Raw genomic sequence first — 24698 nt, 5'->3', positions numbered from 1 at the left:
CTATGCCCTTACAAGGCTTGTATGTCACTGCAAGCTCAGGAACTCATGAGAGCATCGTTCAGTGAATGAAGATGGAGGCTGCTTTCTGGAGAACTGTGGAAATGCACAGTCCTTCAAAATAAGCATCAGAATGAGAATCTGATTCTCACATTATATCTTGCTTCTCCTGACCTGTTAGGGATGCACTCAGCACCAGTCTTTGCACTCTGCTCACTGTATTATGTTAGACAAGGACAGAGTTCACAGTTTAAAGTTATTTAAGGAATAGAAAAGAAACAATGAACTATTGATTTGCTAGCAGGGACATGATAACAGCATGAGGAATGAACAAAAGAAAATATTGGTCTTAAAATTCTCTCTTTTTTTAAGAATGATTGAAAGCTCTTTTGAAAAAATCCCAAGTTCCTTTTTTTTATTAGTGTTATTTTAAGCCAGTTTTTAAGCAGTTAAAGACACATTGCCTCTTTGCTGAAGAGGTGGTCTTGTTTCATCTTTTTCATCAAAGTTGGTGAACAGAACACAACAGTCATTTGGTGGCGGTGGGTCACAAGGAAATAAAATTTCCTTTTTTGTAAGGGAATTTAAAAAAAAATAAGTCATCTTTTTTTATAAAATATATTTTCTTTATGTTGAAATAACTTTGCTTTCCCCTAATGGCAACATTAGTACTACCTCTGGAAATAATTTTTCACCTCAGAACATTGTGTTCTGGGAATTTAAGCTACAGTAAAACGTGTTGAGATTTTACCTAACTAAAAGGTTCCCTACCTTTGCCATCATGGTAGCATAGAAGTTTCATTACTGGTATTGTTGCTGCTTAATATACAAAACATTAATGGAGCAATAGCACTATGAGATTTTTATATGTTTTATATTTCAGTTCTCTCATATTGCTGTGCAAAATGTGCAAGCTTTTCCAGCAGATAAAGTGATGTACAGCAGCGGTGAGATAAAAGCTGCAAACAGTAGTTATGAGATGCTTTTGATCAAAAAAAGTACTTCATTTGAAAGATAAGCCTCAGAAATTCACCTCACCTTGTAAATGTGCACAAATTTATTCTTTGTTGCACAGCAGTAACAATTAACTGAAAATATATTGACTTGAGTTACTAGTTCTCTCTTTTCTGAGAACTGAAAATACTAATTAAGCTACCCCTACACTGATACTTTCATTACTGTGATATTTCTGCTTTAATGGAATAAAAAAAAAAGGGGGGGGGGGAATTTTTACTTATGTATATCCTTGGAAAACCTGATATTACTGTATTTCTGGTTGGTAGTGTGTAGAGAATAATACATTTGGTTTGATTATTTTAGAGGAATGTATTGCAGCTGCTAGTATTTACAGTGTCACTGGAATAATAGGAATATTTCACCTTTTTACTCAGTTTTGCAGTAATCCTGCTTATGTTTCTATCTTCTTGTATACGCAGTGTGCAGGCCTTGTCTAGCCCAGCAGTTTAAAGTGCAATACTTACCACTAGCAATGAAAGATGTGCTTTTAGTAGCGAATGTCTTGCCGTTGTTCTAGGTTCCCAGCTTGCTTTGCTAAAAGCAATAGTGACTTTTTAACTGCCTACCTTTTATTAGGTTCATGATCCATGAACCCGTGCTAACCAGCCTTGAGAGTCCAAGAGGTTATTTCTCCAGACAGAATATGCACATTTTCATTCATAAAAAGAGGGAATTTCCGAGGTAGGTGCAAGAAATGCAAGACATTTTGTCTCAATTTTGTGTTTGCTCAGCACAGCCCACCCTGTGCCTTCTGTTTCACCACAGGCAGTTGTTTTATGGTAAGAGCAGCAGTTAGTGGCCCCTTTACCCTTAAAACTATTGCCCTGTGTAACCTCTCCACATGCAACGCTGCAGCAGAAATACTGATCTACACCACCATTACAAATGTCACAAACTCTTGAGTTCTTGGTAAGAGTCTCTTTCATTTGGACTAGACATTTCATTCTGGACTGATAAAATTATCTTCAAAATAAGTGTATTTCTGTGAAACATTTTTCATTTTGACAAGTGGGAATTCCTCATCCACTCCCAAGAGATGCATTTTGTCAAAAAAAATCTGGTCAATTCTGTCTGAGAGTACTCATCTGTCATTTACCTGGTTGTCTTTATTTTTTTTGCTTTTTCTTTCAGATGTGGCCATGTGGTATACCCTATCTCTCTGAAAAACACAATATTCCATTTCAAAGCCAGGTCACAAATGTGAAGGTAGAAAGAAGAAATATAATGCACGCTGATAAGTGTGCTTTAACCCTTGTACCCAGTTACAAGCATTATCATAGGAACCTGTGTCCTGTCCCCCAACCTAGCCTGCCCTTATCCATTGCATGTCTGGTGCCCATGCCCTCTGACTCATGGAATGTCCAGTAAGCTAACAAACCAAGGGCTTTCTCACCTTCCTATGGGTTGCAGTCCATGGAAAACATAGCTAAGGTAATAATCAGGCCCATAAACTGCAATATTACCATAGGAGTAGGAATATGTTACAGATTTCTGAGACAAAATAATAAAAAGGAGGAAAGAAATTTCTCTTGCTATGAGAAATACTGATTTCTCTGGTCTTTTTGAAGAAACATTACACAAGAGAAGCTGTAATTACATTGTGGAGTCATTCTTAATGTTTCTTATCTGTAACATCATTTTTTGCAACTGATTTTTATAGCGAACACACAGCAGAATGCCTTGCTTGTGAGCAGACTTTTTTCTTCTAAATGTGACACTGCTGACAGTCTTGCCAGCGGTACCTGAAATGCAATTTGTGAGTCTTGGAGGGGGAAGGAGAGAGAGAAAATCACTATCTGGTCTGGATTTGATTAACACCTATTATTCCATTGCCCTCAGCTTGTGGCAGAACTCAGCTTCCCATATGATGTGCAGTTGCTACAGGTGCAAATTGTATAAAGGCCTCGGCAGAAGTTTTTAGCTTTTAAAGACCATGGGATAATTTTGTCCAGCTTTAAACCAATTTTCAGATACAAAGAGGGTTAGAGGTTTTGGCCACTGTGAACAAGAATGAGCACTAATAAAGGAGGCTTGCTAAAACTTACAAGGCAAGGATAATGCTTAGGTGAACCAGGACATGGCTTGACTTTGTCGTTTTTAATCTTTTTGCTTCTGATGACATACCCTTGCATGAGTGAGCAACACAATTGTTTTGTAGAAGCTGATTTTGGAGAATTTATTCTGTCACGTTTCAAGGGGAAGGCTGTCTAGGGGTTCTGGGTACGAGTAGGCCTGCCGTGTTATTGCAGTTGTAAAGAGGGAGGGCCTGAAGATACAAAATCTAATGTATGAGCATCAGACCAAGCATTTCTACCAAAAGATAGCTAAGTTAGTGAAGTGAGCTACCTAAATGAGTGTACTCATCAGGGTTCAACAAAATCTAAATTAGCGCTTTCTTTCTAGCATTACAATTCAGTTACTCCCACAAAATCTGAAGTCAAGTCATTTACAAGACTTCATCTTTTGTTGTGGTTTTCACAATGTTTTAACAGTATATTGTGTATCTGTAACAGATGACTTGTGGTTACAGTCAATAGTTCACAATTCTTCTTGGAGATGTATGCAGGTTACTTGACAAGTTCAAGGGAAGCCTACACCACTACAGCCTTTACTGTTTAGTGGTTATTGGAGTACACAGATGTGTTTTGACAATTCAACTTTTCTTGTGTCCTTTTTAACTATTAGCAGTTTTATCAGACAAACAACATGCATAAGTTTAATTTTTATTACTGTTAAAGATTATATAATATGTAATATAATTAATATATTATAATACATAATACACTTTTGCACCTATTTTCTGAACATTTGTATTTAACAGTAATAGCAGTGTGGCTCGTAATTTCATAAAAACTGTTCATTCTAATTTATGAAAATGATTGTGTTGATAATGCATTTATCATACAGACTACATCTCACAACGTAGTGTGGAGACTGTACAATGCTTACTAAATTTATTAGTGTTATAAATTGTTACAGTAAAAAACCATTGATAGTAGGCAAAATAGCAAAAAGGAAAAAAAGAAAGACTTTTATGAATTCATGTCTGTTGAAGTGAAGGAGAAGGTTTCTGTTGACTTCTGTTGTCTTTGGATTCAGGTCCTGCAAAAAGGAGCCCTTGAGCTATGCAGAATCTGTGAGGTGAATTGAAGTGCAAATACTGTTTCAGGTAGTAGCTGTAAAACTATCACAGAATTACTGTTCAGTAGAACAGGGAGGGAGTTATGATCCTGTGGTATCTTAATTTTTAAGGTCAGGTGGATCTGGATTAAAATACCTCAGAATCTGCTACCTATTAGTATCTGCAAAGAGGAAAGCATCTCTTCATATTTAAAAAATATAAATTAAATACCTTGATCTTTAGGTACTGAACTAAGTTGCCAAATCTGTTGAAATGAAAGGAAATATCAGCATTAAAAATATAATTTATCTGTGAGCCTAAGTATAGATATAAATCTCTATATTTAGGCATTTATATCTGAAAATTGTGACCTGATTTTCAAAATATGCTGACGTGCCTAAGGGCCAAGACTGGATCATTCAAAATACTTAATAACTACATGTTTGTTTGCTTATTTGCAAAATTAAATGCAAGAAATACATATTTCGGCTGAGTATCTCTAATGTACTGAGTTAAGTATTACCATTTCAAAATTAGTTCCTGTAATTTGTGACCTTGTACTAGGCATTATAGTTTTCATTTTCTTTACATAGCAGTATTTTATAGCTTTTGCATGAAGTAAACTAGATTCAGAAGATCCAAAAATTCATTGAGCTAGTTTTAAAATTATTCTTGGGCAAATCCTAATAATTTTATAAGTATTTAATGTTTCTTTGGGCTTTGTTTTGGCGGATACTTTGATAAATCAACTTAAACATATTTTTATTGAGCAAAGGAGTCTCCGGCAGATAGTAAAATGCATGATAACAGATTTGCTCTTTTACTTGCTGAGTAATATAAATGTTGCAAATTTCATTCACCAATCTCAAGATCAAACTCTTTTATAAGTAATGGATGTGTTGAGTTAAATTACATGAACCTGCCTAAGGCAGTTACTTCTTGTTCGAAGTAGTGAAGTCTGTATTAGCCTCAAAATTCTTATGTCTGTGGTAATCCTTTCCTTGCTAAAATTTTGAAATTGCTTTTTTACTTCTGTGAATAATTCGAACAATATCATTGCCTTATGTACTACTGATAGTTTCAACAAAGGGTAGCAGCATAGCATAATATCACAGCTCAGCATTAACCACTTCACAGTCAGCAATGAAATATATATATCCAACTATAAATAAGAATTATAACCTTTATAGGTGAGAAGAGAAGAGAAGAGAAGAGAAGAGAAGAGAAGAGAAGAGAAGAGAAGAGAAGAGAAGAGAGAAGAAGAGAGAAGAAGAGTTAGAAGGGAGCTACAGAGACCATCTAGTCCAACTGCCTGACCACTTCAGGGCTGAACAAAAGTTAAGGTATTAAGGGCATTGTCCAACTGCTTCTAAAACACTGACAGGCACGGGGCATCGACCACCTCTCCAGGAAGCCTGTTCCAGGGTTTGACCACCCTCTAGGTAAAGAAATGTTTCCTCATGTCAAGTCCAAACCTCCCCTGACGGACGCAGCTTTGAGCCATTCCCATGCGTCCTGCCACCGGGTACCAGGGAGAAGAGATCAGCACCGCCCTCTCCACGTCCTCTCCTCAGGAAGCTGTCGAGAGCAGTGAGGTCACCCCTCAGCCTCCTTCTCTCCAAACTAGACAAACCCCATGTCCTCAGCTGCTCCTCAGAGGACATGCCTTCCAGCCCCTTCCCAGCTTTCTTGCCCTCCTCCGGATGCACTCAAGTACCTTAACATCTTTTTTAAATGGTGGGGCCCAGAACCACACACAATACTCAAGGTGAGGCCGCACCAATGCTGAATACAGCAGGATCATCACCTCTTTTGACCAGCTGGTTCTGCTGTGTTTGATGCATCCCAGGACACAGTTTGCCCCCTTGGCTGCCAGGGCACACACTGCTGACTCTTGTTGAGCCTACTGTCAACCAGCAACCCCAGATCCCTTTCTGCAGGGTTGCTTTCCAGACACTCCTCTCCCAGTTTATACTTGTGTCCGGTGTTACTCTGTCCCAGGTGCAGAATCTGGCATTTGCTCGTGTTCAGTTTCGTGCTACTGATGATTGCCCAGTGCTCCAATCTATCCAGATCCCTGCAAGGCCTCTTGTCCTTCGAGAGAGTCAACAGCACCTCCCAATTTCGTATCATCAGCAAACTTGCTAACCGTGCATTCAAGTCCTGTCTCCAAATCATCGATAAAAAGATTGAGCAGAACTGGCCCTAGAATTGAGCCCTCAGGAACAGCGCTGGTGACTGTTCATCAGCTCAGTAGCCCTGCTCACTACAACCCTTTGAGACCTGCCATTCAGCCAGTTCTTCACCCGGTGCACTGTCTACCTGCTCATCTCACAGTTGGACATCTAGTCCAGAAGGATGATGGGAGGGACAGTATCAAAAGCCTTACTAAAATCCAGAAAAACTACATCCACCGCCTTCCTTTCATCCACTAGGCGGGTGACCTTATCATAGAAGGATATAAAATTATTCAATATATAAAATATATATTATTAATATATATTATTATATATTATATTTTTAATTATAATAATATATAAAATATATATTTCCATAATCATTTTTTCCTGGAAAAGACACATTTAAGCAATCATTAACATCAACCTTTATTTACATATCTAAGGTTCATCTATGTAGTACCTTATGACAGAAAACTGACATGGCCTAAATGATCTAGCCATGGCAACACAGAACAGACTTCTTAGTGCTGGTACACACGGCTACAAAGGAATGCAGAGCTCATTTCACAGCTACCTGCTAGCACAATGGTTGTTATAAAGAAAGCTGGACGGATTCACAGTGACAAAGCTGATGTTTCAAAATTGGACAAAGTATCACCACTTTACGCCGACCCTAAAGCCTCTGAATACCTCTGAGTAGTTTACATTAGCTGTCCTCTGTAAACTTGACAAATACAGGTGTCTTGGGCTGCTCATACACATACAAGTCAATCACAGCAGGTCTACCAGACCAAGAAACGACAAATGGATTATACTGGCAGCCAATCTTGCTCTCCTTGAGATAAGAGTCAGGGAGTTTGGCTTCATTATGGAGGTTTGGCTACTAGATGATAACTGCTTACTCAGAGGACTTTTTTTGCTTGCTTACTTTTTCCATGAACCTGTTGCAGGGACAGCTAGCTAATACAGTCTGTGAAACTGGTTGCTGCTGGGTTGATTTGGCCCCTCTGTGAAGCTTTCTTCTCCAAGAGAAGCATGCCAGCAGGGAGCTGCTCTTTTTCTTCTGTTGCAAGCAGATACCTTTTAGTTAGTCCCCACTTTGAAACTCTCTGTCTTTTCAGGCACAGTAAGAATGGTAAAGCTCTCCCCATGGACTGGTGGTTTAGATCTTCAGCTATGAAACTTCTTCTATCCCATGTCTGACTGTGTTTATGCCTGGATTTAGGGCATTTACCTTGTTTTGGGAGCAGCTTCTCTTCTGCTCACAAAAGGACCAGAGAACTACTTGCTCAGAATAAGAGCAACATGAGATTGATTGTTAAAAGGGAAACATATTTCACCAGCAGACGTTACTTGAAAGGCAGACAGAAGGTAAAAATTATTAACTAGGGAGTGCATTCAAGATTAGAACTGAAGCCATGTCAATAATTGATTTTGCACTTTAATAGCCAAAACCAAACTCTTTCCCACTCACTGATTCAGAAAGAGAATTTTAACAGGAGTTTCTCATCTTCCAGAAGAATACTTTAGTCATCTCATGGGCTATATGGTATTCATAAGTATTATTTCCTCTCCCATTTCTGGTCTTCCATCTGCAGAAAACATAAATATTCACTCAACCAGAAAGAACATGTAGTTGTTCATGAGAATTCTGCTCAGAAGCAAGAAATACAAGTCCAAATTCCTGCTCTAAAATAGAACTCAACGTTAGTCCCCAAGCTCCGGAGAGAATATTTTTTTCTGAGGAGGCCATAGGGCAGTAGCTATCAGAATTTTGTTGGAGGAATGCTAGACTCTATAGTTTACTGGTAAGAGCCCCTCAGAGGATAACTGAGAAAACAAACCTATTGCTAGTAGACTTCAGTTCACTATACAGAGTTTACTTCTCAGCTGGACAGGGTTGTAAATCTGGGCAGATTTTGAAAAGTAAAAGTAATTTTTATTGGGAAATTTTGAACAAGTGTTCCTACATGTCTTCTCTGTACACCCTGACCATGGGGATTTTGAACAAGAAAGCACAGCGGCATACCAAGGACAGTGAAGAGTCAACTTCTGTTTGGCCACATAGAATGAGACCTTTAAAAGTTCAAATGCTTTTGAAGTCCCTTCACATGTAATACTTCTTCATTCCCATCGGAAGGAGCTATAGGAACAGCTGGTGAATGGAAAATTCAGTGGAAAGCAGAACAGAAAGTAGTAGTAAAATTCAAATCTGCATTAAATATTTGCTGCTGAACCTGCAGATAGGATAAGTTCAGGGAAGACTTTTATGTGTATAGATTGAAAAAAAAACAATTTGGGAGAGATGATCTATCTCATATTGTACCACCTGATAAGTTTTGGAATTAATTACATATGTCATTATAAATAGTTTAAACACAGGATAGCATTAAAAATAAACCTTCTGCTATGAATAAGTGATCTATAATTCCTGAAGCTTGTGGAAGATAATTTCTTGTCACAAGTACTCAGTGAGAAAGCTAGGAAAGATGCCCTCTTGGACTTGTTGTTTGTGAATAGAGAAGGACTTATGGGATATGTAATGATAGGTGGCTGTCTTGGCCAAAGGGATCACAAGATGATTGAGTTTAAAGGTTTTGGTGTAATGAGAAAAAAGTTTAGCAGAATTGCTACCCTGGATTTCAAGAGAGCAAAATTGAAGATACTCAGGGAGCTACTTAGCAGTGTCCCCTGGGGAACTGCTTTTGAGGGCTTAGGGGTCCATGAGTGCTGGTCAGTTTTGAAGAACCACCTTTTAAAAGCACAGAAGCAGGCAATCCCTTTGTGTCAGAAGTCAAGCAAGTGGGGCAGAACACCAGCTTGGCTGAACAGGGAACTCCTCTTGGAACTCAGGAGGAAAAAAGAAATTGTACAGTCTCAGGAAGTGAGGTTGGGCTTCGCAGGAAGGTTACAGAGCTGTGGTTTCCATATGCAGGGAGAAGACACGAAAGGCTAAAGCTCAGCTAGAGTTGAAACTGGCCAGTGTTGTGTCAGAAAACAAGAAAGGCTTTTTTGAGAATGTTAATAGCAAGAGGAGGTCCAAGGAAAATCTTGGACTGATACTTCTTGAAGATGATCACCTGACAAATACAGATGAAGAAAAAGCAGAGGCATTCAATGCTTTTTTTGCCTCAGTCTTTAATAATACTGACAGACCATGGGCTGCCCAGTCCCCTGAGATTGAAGACCACGACTGAGGGAACAGTGACTTTTCATTCACGGACACTGACAGCGTGAGGGACCAGTTGTATCAGTTGAATATTCCTAAATCCATGGGGCCTGATGGGATTAATCCCAGAGTACTGAAGGAGCTAGTGGATGTTACGGCAGGACCCCTATCAATCATCTACCAGAGGTCTTAGGAGTCTGGAGAGGTCCCTGCTGACTGGAAGCTAGCCAACGCTATTCCAATTTACAAGAAGGGCTTGAGGGAAGACCCAGGAAACTGCAAACCTGTTAGTCTACCCTCAGTACCTGGAAGAATTATGGAGAAGATCATGCTGGATAAGGAAATCATCAGGCTGAGTCAACATGGGTTCACAAACCTCTGTGCCTGTGAAGATCATTGAACAGATCCTCCTAGAAGCTATGTTAAGGCTGTGAAGATCATTGAACAGATCTTCCTAGAAGCTATGTTAAGGCACATGGAGGACAGGGAGGTGATTTGAGACAGCCAACTTCACCAAGGGCAAGTCTTGCCTGACCAACCTAGTGGCCTTCTATGATGGAGTGATTCCATCAGTGGACAAGGGAAGCGCTACGGATGTCATCTATCTGGACTCCCGTAAGGCCTTTGACACAGTCCTCCACAGCATCCTTCTGTCTAAATTGGAAAGATATGTATTTGATGGATGGACTATTCAGTGGATAAGGAATTGCCTGGATGGTTGCATCCAGAGAGCAGTGGTCAATGGCTCAATGTCCAGATGGAGATCAGTGAGGAGTGGTGTCCCTCAGGGGTCTGCGCTGGGACAAGTACTGTTCAATGTCTTCATCAACGATATAGACAGTGGGATTAAATGCACCCTCAGCAAATTTGCAGATGACACCAAGCTGAGTGGTGCAGTTGACACACCTGAGGGGCGGTATGCCATTTAGAGGGACCTGGACAAGCTCAAGAAGTGGGCCCATGTGAACCTCATGAGGTTCAACAAGGCCAAGTGCAAGGTCCTGCACCTGGGTCAGCGAAACCCCCAGTATCAATACAGGCTGGAGGATGAATGGATTGAGAGCAGCCCTGCCGAGAAGGATTTGGGGGTACTGGTCAATGAAAAGCTGGACATGAGCCAGCAACGTGTGCTCACAGCCCAGAAAGCCAACCATATGCTGGGCTGCATCAAATGAAGCATGGCCAGCAGGTCAAGGGAGGTGATTCTGCCCTCTGCTCTGCTGTGGTGAGACCCCACCTGGATGGAGTACTGGGTCCAGCTCTGGGACCCCAACATAAGAAGAACACGGACCTGTTGGAGCGAGTCCAGAGGAGGGCCACGAAGATGATCAGAGGGCTGGAACACCTCTCCTGGGAGGAGAGGTTGAGAATGTTGGGGTTCAGTCTGGAGAAGGTGCCAGGATGACCGTATTGTGGCCTTTCAGTACTTAAACGGGACTTGCAAGAAAGACAGGGATGGACTTTTTAGTAGGACCTCTAATCCTGGATGAAAGGAAGGCGGTGGATGTAGTTTTTCTGGATTTTAGTAAGGCTTTTGATACTGTCCCTCCCATCATCCTTCTGGACTAGATGTCCAACTGTGAGATGAGCAGGTAGACAGTGCACCGGGTGAAGAACTGGCTGAATGGCAGGTCTCAAAGGGTTGTAGTGAGCAGGGCTACTGAGCTGATGAACAGTCACCAGCGCTGTTCCTGAGGGCTCAATTCTAGGGCCAGTTCTGCTCAATCTTTTTATCGATGATTTGGAGACAGGACTTGAATGCACGGTTAGCAAGTTTGCTGATGATACGAAATTGGGAGGTGCTGTTGACTCTCTCGAAGGACAAGAGGCCTTGCAGGGATCTGGATAGATTGGAGCACTGGGCAATCATCAGTAGCACGAAACTGAACACGAGCAAATGCCAGATTCTGCACCTGGGACAGAGTAACACCGGACACAAGTATAAACTGGGAGAGGAGTGTCTGGAAAGCAACCCTGCAGAAAGGGATCTGGGGTTGCTGGTTGACAGTAGGCTCAACAAGAGTCAGCAGTGTGTGCCCTGGCAGCCAAGGGGGCAAACTGTGTCCTGGGATGCATCAAACACAGCAGAACCAGCTGGTCAAAAGAGGTGATGATCCTGCTGTATTCAGCATTGGTGCGGCCTCACCTTGAGTATTGTGTGTGGTTCTGGGCCCCACCATTTAAAAAAGATGTTAAGGTACTTGAGTGCATCCGGAGGAGGGCAAGAAAGCTGGGAAGGGGCTGGAAGGCATGTCCTCTGAGGAGCAGCTGAGGACATGGGGTTTGTCTAGTTTGGAGAGAAGGAGGCTGAGGGGTGACCTCACTGCTCTCGACAGCTTCCTGAGGAGAGGACGTGGAGAGGGCGGTGCTGATCTCTTCTCCCTGGTACCCGGTGCCAGGACGCATGGGAATGGCTCAAAGCTGCGTCCGTCAGGGGAGGTTTGGACTTGACATGAGGAAACATTTCTTTACCTAGAGGGTGGTCAAACCCTGGAACAGGCTTCCTGGAGAGGTGGTCGATGCCCCGTGCCTGTCAGTGTTTTAGAAGCAGTTGGACAATGCCCTTAATACCTTAACTTTTGTTCAGCCCTGAAGTGGTCAGGCAGTTGGACTAGATGGTCTCTGTAGCTCCCTTCAGGCTGAACTCTTCCATTCCATTCCAATTCATTCCATTCCATTCCATTCTATTCCCTGCGTTTACCATGAGTCTAATAACAGTGAGACTGTTACTTCCCTGAAATGCCATGGGTTTTTCAGCTCCAAAAACACTTTCGAGGACGCAAATGACAAACATTACAACTGGAAACAGGATTTTATTTTATTTTTCTAAATCTGTTTCAGATCTGATGCTCACAAGCATTTATACAATGTGCATGTGTAGCCAGGAGCAGGCTAATGCGTTCTTGAGTTGAGCTTGCAAAAACTTCCCTTGCAGTCTGGCAAAGGAAAGCCACAGAGCCACAGAAAGTAGTAGCGGGAATACAGGCCAAGCAGTCCCTGTTTCCTGAAGAGTGAGAACCTGAAGAATGAGCATCAGTACTGACCACACAAAAAAGAAGAAGAAGAAGAAGAAGAAGAAGAAGAAGAAGAAGAAGAAGAAGAAGAAGAAGAAGAAGAAGGAGTTGTGTGGTACCGTGGGGTATTTTCCAAACTATGACACTTATCGATGACAGGCACACTTTTTGCCTTCCAAAACTTGCTCCGCCGCTGTGCTTCTTGGCCAGCGATGCATGAAACGTGCTCTCGCGCCTGCCCTGTGCTTGTATTGCACACAGGGAGAGCTGGAAAGTGCAGCTGTGGATGGTGCAGCAAGCCTGGAGCCCTTCCAAGCACAGCCTGTTTTGCACAAGCAAGAATCCCTGGGGAAATGGAACCAAGGGAAGAGCAGAGCTCGCTCCCGCTACAGACTGGCACTGGGCAAGAGAGCCCGAGAGAGGCAGGGCACGAGCGGCGCCTTGGAGGTGCAAGAGCAGCAGGCAAGGACCTACCGAAAGGGCCCAGAGGAGCCCTGACAAGGGGCTGTGCTCAGTGCTACAAAGGACAAGAAGCAACCCCCTGGGGCATCCCTTGGAGCCCTCCCTGAGAGCCAGAAGTCTTCCTCCCTGCAGATGCGGGTCATGAGGGCCACCTTCGTGGAGCATGAGCAGCGGGCACCTAGCCACAATGGCCCAAAGCAGCCCTGGCAAGGGGCCGTGCTCAGTGCTGCAGAGGAAGGCAAAAAAACCCTGGGGACACTTGCTGGCCCACCGTGGGGGAAAAAAAGCCTTCCTCCCCCCCAGCTGCAGGGCACGAGAGGTCATCTTTGTGGTGCATGAGCAGCAGGCAGTAACCTAGCCAAAACGGACCGGAGGAGGCCTGACAAGCGGTCATGCTCAGTGCTCCAGAGGAAGGCAAAAAACCCTGGGGACCAGTGCCAATCTGCCCTGGGGAAAAATTCCTTCCCGACCCCAGAGCTGGTGATCGGCTATTTCCTGAGCACATGAGCAAGACCCGCCTCCTCGTCCCACAGGCTGGTCACGCCTCCCAGGAGATAGATGCCTAAGCCCTATTCTCCCTCAACCTGGAGCCATCTCAGGGGCTTCTGAGAGTGGCCAAACACACCTGGCCTGATCAACCTTGGGGGCAAGAATTCTTCCTGTGCCTTTGGGCCACCAGTGGGTGCTCCAAAACACTGGGACCCCTGGCAACATCTGTGCATCCCATTTCTTACAGCTGCTGCCCCTGGCTCTGCAGGTGATGAAGGCAGTGAGCTCTGCAGTGCTCCTCATGAAGGCATTCCATTGGTTTTGCCACTGCTATCCAGCTGAAAAGGATTTCCATCCATCAGATGGGCTTTGAGCGTGGCCCTGCCGTGAAATGGTGTTGCACTAGAGAACCTCCAGCAGCCTGGTCCAACGTCCGGTCTTCCTCCCTCAGCCCCGTCCAAGTAATTCCACCGGCTCCTCAAGGACTTCCTCTTGGATGTCTTCGGGCTGTCCCCGGGCCATCTCTGGCAGCGGGGCACGGGAGGCTGCCCCTTTTATACTGCCCCGGGGCATTGTGACTGCTGCACTGCCGGCTGGTGGCACTGTGACACCGGGGTGACGGGGCCCCCCACGCGCAGCCCCTCCGCCCAGCATCCTTCGGAGGAAGGCCTGTGGGGTGCTGGCCCCGGGGGCTGTCCCTGTGCCCAGGAGGCCCAGGGGGCTGTCCCTGCCCTTAGTGGCCATGCACTGGGCCAGCTGCTGGGTGTCTCTGATGCCTCCTCTGCCACCCGGCTCCCAAGGACAAACCTGGTGCTGTTACTTTTCTCTCAGGCCATGGCAGAAACCAGCCCTGCAGCCCAGAGACCACCCCTGTTAGCTGTCCCCTCTCTGTGCCAGAGCTAACGGCCGTGAGGCCCCACAGCGAGGAGGACCAGGGACTTGATCTGGCTGGACACAAATGTGGGGAGTGTGTGGAGGGATGATTTTGGTAGCTGCAACCTGGAGGAAAGCCAAACTGTAACCAGAGCCATAGGTTGGGATGGACGGTGCCAACAGCCCACCATGGAATTAAGTCAGGCTTTGAAAAAAAAGGGAGTGGAGATTACACTGGTGTGGTGGAAAGGTTGGTCATTTTCAGACCTAGAACACTGGGATCTGTGCCCAAAGCACAGCCAGGCAAATGACGACTCTTCCAAACTGGGAAAATAGCCCATTGCTGCTATCGCTGTCACATCCCCCTTTCCCACTGAAACCAAGCTGTGCAGCTCCTCTATTAAACGCACCCATTAGCAATGTTTAAAGGGGATACAAAACGGGCTTCAGCCCTGGGGTAAAACTTTCACAGCTCATTTGTGACTTTAACCTTTCTGGGAGTTATTTGCCTACCTGACTTTGTGGGAAGATGTTCACATCTTATCTAAAACCCTTGTCCTAGTTTCAGCTGGAATAGAGTTAACTGTCTTCCTAGTAGCTGGTACGGTGCTATGTTTTGAGTTCAGTATGAGAAGAATGTTGATAACACTGATGTTTTCAGTTCTTGCTAAGTAGTGTTTAGACTAATGTCAAGGATTTTTCAGCTTCTCATGCCCAGCCAGCGAGAAAGCTGGAGGGGCACAAGAAGTTGGCACAGGACACAGCCAGGGCACCTGACCCAAACTGGCCAACAGGGTATTCCATACCATGTGACGTCCCATCTAGTATAGGAACTGGGAAGTGGGGGCGGGGAATCGCCGCTCGGGGACTAGCTGGGTGCCGGTCGGTGGGTGGTGAGCAATTGCACTGCCCATCATTTGTACATTCCAATCCTTTCATTATTGCTGTTGTCATTTTATTAGTGTCATCATTATCATTATTCGTTTCTTCTTTTCTGTTCTATTAAACTGTTCTTATCTCAACCCGTGGGTTTTGCTTCTTTTTTCCCGATTTTCTCCCCCATCCCACTGGGTGGGGGGGGGAGTGAGTGAGGGGCCGCGTGGTGCTTAGCTGCTGGCTGGGGTTAAACCACGACACCCTGGAAAGTCTCTTTTTCCTTTAGGATTTAGTATTTTGAGTCGTGAAAGAGTAACGAAGGTACTATTCTTGTTGTTTTGTATGTTGGTGCCAAAATTCATCTGTACGTTCAGACTGTAAATAAGGACTTTTATACCATATACATTCATTTGGCTGTGGGTATACCTGAGGTGAAAGAAAGGCTTTTGGTTCCCTCTGCATGAACTTTGCAGAGATGTAGAGAGCATGTAGGATTTCCTTACCTTTCCTTACCTATTCACCTTATTACCCTGCTTATGGTGAGGTCGTCTTCTTGGAAGGAAGTTCTGAATTGTTGTGTCTACTTGACCATATTTTTCCTTGCCCTCTTTTCCTCCTTTGGCCTTCACCCTTGATATCTTTCTTGAAGATCTTTCAAGGATTCTATTCTGTTCCACTCCATTCTGTTCCATTCTGTTCCTTTCCATAGGATACCATCTAGAATTACAATACTCCAAAAGTATGTGTTGTATTTAAGATGCAATTACTTTCATTTAATGTCCTGCGATTTACAGATGTATTTTGCAGACAATGTAATGTCACTCTTAAAATGGCAATTACTGTGGATCACTAATTAAGCTGGTTTAGCTATTTTAAGAGTGACACTAGAAATGTGCTGTTTTCCCCTCCAGCTCTCTCTGCAATGTTTGTGCAAGGCTTTGTTTTAAGAAACTATTTATTTTCGTAAGTTATCACTTTAAGCATGTGCCACTTTGTGGTTGTTAAGTTTCTTCTCTGACTTTTGATAAGTATCAAAGTGTATCTCCTTATGTGTCCAGAATATATGATAACTGATTTAGATCTTCATTGCCATTGCCAAGTTTTGTTCATTCTACTTATTTAAACAGTCCATATGAAAATTCTACACATTAATCTTTGTTAATATTTTTTTAATTAAATCTGTTGAAATTACTCTCTAGCCCCAGTATGTTGTAATAAAAAATTGCTTGCTTTATTTTCTTACTGAGATTTAGAAAGCTACAGTCCTGATTCTGCAAAAGGTGAACATATAGGCTGAACTTAATGCTTAGATATGCATTGAATTCTACTGAATGTGTTCATTAAAGAGCATATGCTTGTTTTTCACATACAAACGGATTTAGAGTGAATTAGAGAACTCCGTGGGCCCTCTCTTATCATGTTTAAATTGATATAATGAGGTACTGTTGCAAAAATACGGTACCTGGCTAAGCCAACCAACCATCCATGTTTGGCTGTTCCATTCCAGATTTCCCAAAATAGTTTTGGTACTCAGCCTTTGGTATATGGTCTAGAAGGCTTTGCAGGAACTGTTCACTGGACAAGTACATCTCATCCAGAGAAGAGCTGGGCTTGTTCCAGGTGCCTTTCTTCTACTCATGGAAAAGGAAAGAAACATGCTCTCTAGGCTTTCTACTCCTCTCCTACAGGCCAGAACTAGCTTTCAGTGGTGTGAATCCTGTTAGAGGGTTATCCTGTAAGCCCCAGTTGTGAACCTTTCACTTTTTAAGGAGGGAGAAACATGTAGCATAGAGCACAACTCAGCTAAGAGTTGTGCTATCTAAGAATTCATCTAAGAATTCATCTCTATCTAAGAATTCATCTCCATCTCTTTGGTATTGGAACTCCGATATCAAAGCTAGGGCAGAATTTTATCACAAATTCCTGATGACTTTGGGGCATATGGGAGGAAATTACAGCCAGTTTCCCCTCAGTTTTCAGAATTTGACCAATGTGACATCTGCTTGAATTTTTTTATATACTAATGACATTATTTTCCTTCTCTGTTTCATACTAATAACTAATTGCTTTTTTCATAACCAGATGAAGAGATTGCTACTGTTGAATAATATTTCCTTTGAATGTGTTGTATCAATGCAGCATTTTCTAATTAATATTTTGTTCATTGCTCCTCATTATAACTTTTTGTTGTGCTTAACAGAAAAGACAATAATGAATTTTCCATCAAAAGAAACCCTTTTGTTAAGTGCCAAAGCCATTTGTTTGCCCACAGCTGGGATGTGTTATAGTTTAGCCTTCAGAGGCACCAGGCCAGCAGTTTCCTATGGAGACCTGGAGGAGTTCATGTATATCACACACAAAGTATGCCACATACACATGGAAATTAATTGCTCACCCAAATAAAAAAGTCTTGATTGCCCCTTTTCCAGATGAATTCAAAAAGCAAAAAGCAAAATACTAAGTGTAGTTACCTGTCTGGCATTTCCAGTGTACAGTAGCCCCTGAAATCGTAATGCAATTGGGACTGTAGAACCACAAGAAGGTGTTGGCAAGCCCAAACACTTTATGGAATAGGAAAAAAGGGGGGGGGGGGGGGGGGCGGCGAATGTCCCCATATGACCATCACATTCATTTTTAAAACCCTGAGAGCTGAGTGTCAAGCTTGTTTTCATTCTGTTGGGTAGATTGTTCTCATCTTGACATAGAAGTGCCTTTGTTTCTTTTGTGGCTTCTTTTTATTCCATTTGGAATCAAAGTAATAAATTCCTTTTCTTTAATATTGATTATTAAGGTGTTTTGTGATTGCATCCAATGTAGAATTAGGTGCTTTAGCTTCAACATCACTTCAGCACGTAGCCATTTTTTACCTTACTACATATGCAATTCATTAGAAAAGCCATCTGGCCCACCCTAGGTATGATAAGCCCAACATGGAGTGTGACAGAGTTGTGTTTGAAAGATAAATGAGTAAGTGTTTGTGGCCCTTTTGGAATTCCATCAGCTGTAACTCCTGCTTAACATCCTCCTCTTCTCCCATTTTTTTCCTTCTGTAGTAGAGAAAAAAATTATGACTTATGTTTGTGCTTTAAAAATAAACAACCACTCTCTCATTCTTTTGATAATCAGTAGCATTGAGACTCTTGACTGCCTTCAGTGCTTTTGTAAACCTCTAACTTAAGTAACAGATATCTCTTCCCTTAAAGTATCCCTAGTGGAGTCTAAACTCAAAGATTTTCTTTTTCCCTATTTTTGAGAGTTCAGGAACATTACACGTTCTGTGGTCCCAAGCAAAAAGGTTTTTCCTTGGAATCCACAACATCTGACCATCCATGCTCCCAGTGGGTAGTATTAGGGTGAGGACAGAGAGGAACTGAATGGAAGAGAGTGAAAAAAATGTTGAAAAAAACCTGTGCAGGCCATCAGAGTTCTGCTTGTGATCTGCTACTGCTTTTCATTTTTTCTTTTCATATTTTAAAGTTACACCTGTCTTTCTCCTGAGAAGAAAATGAATTGACGTGTTATTTGGTTTATTCTTTTGTAATAATGAGACAAGCATTAGTCTTCTCAGTAAGATTGATATTCAGTATGTGATATTTCCAAAAGAGCCCATAATCCTTATTCCTGAGAGGCAGCTAATGTAGCCAATTTACAAATGATGGAAACAACAGAAAGAGTAGGGTCACTGTCTTCAGGGTATCATTTTCACTCATACAGATTGAAGAGGAACGTGTCTAGTCATTTTTGAAAACTAACTGGACTTCTTATTTTGATTGCATATTTTTTTTAACTTGCTCAGATTAGGAAGAGTTGATCTGGATGAATTTTCTCTTGTAAAACCCCAGTGATACTAACAAGAGCAGATACTAACTGAGAATAGTTAACAGTCAGCTTTGAAGTGTCAATGCTATAATATTGCCTAGTTATAGTACTTATCAATCACTCCAAGTAAATTAGTAAGTTTACGTATTTTTTGGATGTTTTCATCATATGCTAAAACAGGAGGCAACAGAAGTGTGGAAGAAGAAATTAAGACTCAACAAGAAATGAGGAGGTATTCATAATTTTTTTTTAAAGGATCTTTACTATCTTTGTTTAACTTCAAAGAGACAAAAGCAAGAATCAGGCCTGACAGTAATAGTTTGTGAAGTGTTCAGTCACTGTAGGAAAATGGGGATCTTTCTTTTCCCTCACTCATTCTTGTAACTGAAGATTTGGTTTTGTTATATTATTTGAGCTAAGGGAAATAGAGAAGGCAAAGCTGATTTTCAAGTAGGCTCTAAGATTTCAAATGTGATTTTAATGCCCTTTTAATAGGGGGATATAATTGTCAGTTACACGATGTTTTACAGAGCAGAATGGGGCCATGGTCTCTTGGCTATCTAAACAAATGTTGTAACAATGGTAGTGCAAAATGACAATTTCTCTTTTTCTGCAGTTTTAGTGGTCATTTTCTGTTATTTATTTCAGACCATATAATTTTAGAAAATTGACTCATTCAAAAGCACATTGGTTTTCCTTGGAAAAACCCAGAAACTTTGCATGAATTTGATTGCAAAAATATCAGCCCATGATCTCTGTTAATTTTTTGTTACTAGTAGTGGCTTGAAACTGTTTTGTAGACAACTGATGAAGAAAAAAGAGATTTCTTAGTTGTGTGAACATTATATCAATGAGAAGATGTCTTTGGCAGAGATTCTTTCATATATATACGTTAAAGAATACGGTAAGAGTGCAGATTTCTGAGATGGAGGTTTACAGAAATAACTTGGAAGCAGACAGAAAAAAACCACAAACCAGCAGAAATAATGAAAAAGATAAAGAAAGGTAGAGAGATGACAGGGGAGAAAACCATGTCTGCAATACCTGGGGGCCAAGGTCTTCCACAGCTGAATAATGCAAAGGCAGAAATACATATGCAGTAATAATAATAAAAAAACTTCAAGCTTATTAATCATCATTATAATACTGTAATTTATAAAATGTTATCTACTATGAGACATTTCTTGTGTTTACTAGGTATACCTAGAATATAATAAAATAAAAATGATAAATAATAATGGTGTTACTCCATCTCCAGCTGTAGAATTAGCCTCATTACCCTGCTTGGACTGATGGGTTTCCGGTATGATAGAAACAAGACCTGTGTAAATATTCAGGACAGAGAACTTTCAAAATGGTAGTTGGCAAACTGGCAATATTTAACCCATAGAAAAGATTGCTCTATCTGGACTATTTATAGTACTACTTACTAGAACTGCTCAGTGCTGAGTTCAGAGTTTCACAAGGGAGGGTAATAAGAATCCCAACTGATTTTGTTGATGAAGAAGCTCAAGTGTGGCAAGTGAAACAATTTTTCCTCATCTCAGACCCAAAGCTAGTAAACCACTAACTTACCCATTGGAAATTTGCAAAACATACATAGAAACTCTGCAGTGCTGGGGAGGGTTTAAGACTGCTATCATAGCGATGAACTTCTTGAATGCCTTTGAAATACTTCTGGCAGCCTATAGAAAACTGGCTAGGGCCACAGTTCTGGCTCTTCTTTTTTCTTCCCATTGCTACACTGTATTAGCAAGCAATAATTACCCTAAGATTTTCTTCTGTTTTTAATGGCTGCAGTTCTCCAGAGAACAGTATATGCAACTATATAAATATGTAATCATGACTGTGAGAAGGTATTAGCCCTTTCCATCTTCATTGGAGTAGGTAAAACCAGGAATATCTTTTATCAATTTGTTATTATCAATTTACGATCAGTTATGATCCAAGCTACAGAGCACTTAGATAGCTTTTCTTTCTGTGCTTTGACTGTCTGTCTCTGTATTTGCCAAACCTCTCTGTCCTTACAGTTCTCAACTGTAAAAGCTCTCATGGATATGTTACTGCCAAGAATGGAAATTATCACAAAGAAAAAAACATTTAAGTGAAATTTAAGGCTGAAACCATAATGGCCAATAGTTTGGTAAGGAGCTTGACTTATTGTTGAACACTTTTAGGGAGCTTAACTAATGAGAGTGGTTCTTACCAGAAAATAAATACTGCTTGTGAATTACTCTAGATAATTATAGATGTTTATTTGGCCCCAGACCAATCAGACAGGTTCACTGTCTTGCGCAGGACAAAATTGTGTGCATTTACAGTATTGCTACTCATAACATTATATGGCTCACATGCCACCTGGTGGACAATCTTTGCAATTTTATTATTTCTTTTTACTGCTCCTGGTAAATGATATGTGTCGTGGTTTAACCCCAGCTGGCAACTTAGTACCACGGAGCCTCTCACTCATTCCCCTCCCCAGTGGGATAGGGGAGAGAATTGGAAGAGTAAAAGTGAGAAAACCTGTGGGCTGAGATAAAGACAGTTTATTAGGGAAAGCAAAAGCCATGCACACAAGCAAAGCAAAACAAGGAATTCATTCACCACTTCCCATTGGCAGGCAGGTGTTCAGCCCTCTGCAGGAAAGCAGGGCTCCATCACACATAAATGGTTACTCAGGAAGACAAACGCCATCACTCCAAACGTCCCCCCACTTCCTTCTTCTTCCCCCAGCTTTATATGCTGAGCATGACATCATATGGTCTGGGATATCCCTTTGGTCAGTTGAGGTCAGCTGTCCCAGCTGTGTCCCCTCCCAACTTCTCATGCCCCCCCAGCCTGGTCGCTGGTGGGGTGGGGTGAGAAGCAGAAAAGGCTTTGACTCTGTGTGAGCACTGCTCAGCAATAACAGAAACATCTCTGAATTATCAACACTGTTTTCAGCACAAATCCAAACCATAGCCCCATACTAGCTATTATGAAGAAAATTAACTCTACCGCAGCCAAAACCAGCACAACATGCTAACTATGTCCTGAGAGAAATTTCTCTGATCTTTCTTTTTTTTTTTTTTTTTTTTTTGGATTATATGCATTAGTTCTTTGGTGCTTTAATAACCTTAGAGGAAAAGATGTTACAGTGGGTAGAGAACATGTCCAACATTTTGATTCTATAGTGCCACAATGTTACATACCTTCTTTGCTGTAGCAATTAGTTTCCTACATAAATGAAGTGGCTCTCTATGCATTTTTACTAAGTGCTAATGCTTACCCTCACAGGACAACCCTCAGTGCTACTGTATGTTAAAGTAGCGACAAGGAATTAGAGAATTACATTTGAAGATCTAAAAGTTTCATTAGCAGCATATTTTTATTGCCTTTCTTTCTCAGCAAACTTGTTAATAACGCAAGCTAGATTATAATTTTCCCTACTGAAATTGATTAATTTTGAATGATTTTTTGTAAGAGGAAAATGAACCATCTCTAATGGAGAGTCACATTCTCTACTTGTTGAGATCAGATGCCAATTCTCTTATTCACAGTCAGGAACATTTTCATGGACTAACTGAAGTCAGCAGTGCTGCTTGAAGGTACTATATATGGTTCATACGACTGAGTGACAAAAGCTGTTACTACCTGAATACTCTTAATGCAAAAAGAAATAAATACTTTCCAGCTCTCTTGCATCCAGATTACTCTAGACTATGAAGCAGTAGATATTTCAGATTTGTTGTTTGTTGTTGTCGTTCCATTGATAGTATGCCCAGTTTTGAGTGCCTTTCTGTACAAGTTTTCTGTCTCAGTAAGTTTACTTTTGAAAGAAGGAAAAAAAACCCTAGGATATGTTGTATGTGACTTAATGTTTGGGATGCAAAAAAAACGGGGAGAAGTAGACAAAAGGAAAATTCACAACATTCATTTCAAAACGTGGGCATAGGGATGTCTTAAAGGGGATACAACAAATTTTATGATTTCATTGTAATAGAGTTTAACAATATACCTGTCCACTGGAAAGCAAGCATGCAAAAGTTATGCATGTGTTTTATAAATCATACACAATACAAATAACAGTAACATTTGAGTCTTCTTTTATTTGTACAATTTGAGAGGAACTTCACTGAGAGCAGTTGAATTGCACTAGGAATCAGGAGAATCAACATCTCACAAGAATTTACCAACATATGGTTCTAGAATGATTTTACTCTTTTTTTTAGATTTATTTATGTCAAGAAACACTTGTGTAAGTAAAGATGGCTAGAACAGAAGTGGCTGTGTTGTGGAAGCTGTAATTTTTAAAGTTTTAGTGATCCACTAAGCTAAATTTTGCTTTTGTTATGTAAAATAGAACACTTTTTAAACATTTTTCATCTGAGCATATTTCAAGATAAGGGCCATAGTTGATTTTAGTATCATAATGTACTTCTGACCAGAGTAGGAAACTACTTAATTTTCTCAATCATTTTGTACAGTCAGAGGCTTGTTCATATACAGCATGTCATTGTTGTCTCATGAGAATTTTCAGGCTATAACAACAGCTTTGCACTGGAAATGTTCACTGGTGTCTGAAGGATGCACAGTGTCTTTCTAGCATAGTTTTTTCCCTTTCATTTACTACTCAGTATATTTTGGTGATCAGTAAATTAGGGGGAAATAGACATTTACTTAGCATCGGACAGAAGGAAAATTGTTGACATTCTTCACACTCCATGTGTACAGCATATACAGGCTTTTGGGATGACTCCAATCCAAGTTCTCAAACGTCTGAACTACTTCTGTATCTGCCTGGTGAAATCTTTAGTCATGAGCAGCTGATGTAACAGGACACCTAATTATTAAAACCATTTCAGTTATAGGGTTTATTTGGTTTGGTTTGGATTTTTTTCTACTTGGGTGAACCATGGTGAAAGAAATATCCTTTTGGGGACACAGAATTGTTGGACATCATTGTGAGCAGGCTTGGGATGGTTCTCAGTAGTATGCTGTGCTCCAGCCAGTCCTAAACAAACATGGATATCTAGTTCCTCACCAAAGGCTGCTTGGTCCTAGCATGGTACCTAGGGCTATGGCTAGATGTATTACACATTTTGCTGCCCATTGTTTATAGCAGTCATAGTGATGAAAAATGGGCAAACTGGTGCATCTAACAGACATACAAAATATTACAGTATGTGGATAGTATACCATTCTTTAATATTACCATTTTTCTAGTGAGGGGACACCATGCTTTTTTTAATTCAAGACCAAAGACACAACAAAGTTGTGTGAGTATTTCTATCATAGTCATGAAAGAAGGCAAACCCCATTGGACAGAGCTGTGATACAGAGTGAATTGACTAACCAAGGCAAGTCAACCTGTCCCTTTCCTACCTGTGGTTGCACAGAACATACACAATTAATAAGGGTATATTAATATATTAATAAAATATATGTAATATAGTGGAAAGAGAGAAGAAAAGACATATGAGCAGATTCTGTGCTCCACATGTACCAAGTTCTGCATGCATTGGCAACACAAAAAATAATAATTCTGCAAGTGAAATAAAATTGTCATTTAGTCATTTAGTCCATAAATAGTTTACAGATATTTTCCCCAGTGACATTTGTAGAATGAGGCTGCAGTCCTTCATCCGTCATACCTCTGTGACAGAACTGGATGAAAGTATTTTTGCCAAGAATATGTCATA

Source organism: Aquila chrysaetos, chromosome 3 (assembly GCF_900496995.4).
Source record: "Aquila chrysaetos chrysaetos chromosome 3, bAquChr1.4, whole genome shotgun sequence".
In the NCBI taxonomy this organism is placed as follows: domain Eukaryota; kingdom Metazoa; phylum Chordata; class Aves; order Accipitriformes; family Accipitridae; genus Aquila; species Aquila chrysaetos.
This window is presented reverse-complemented; position numbering follows the sequence as displayed.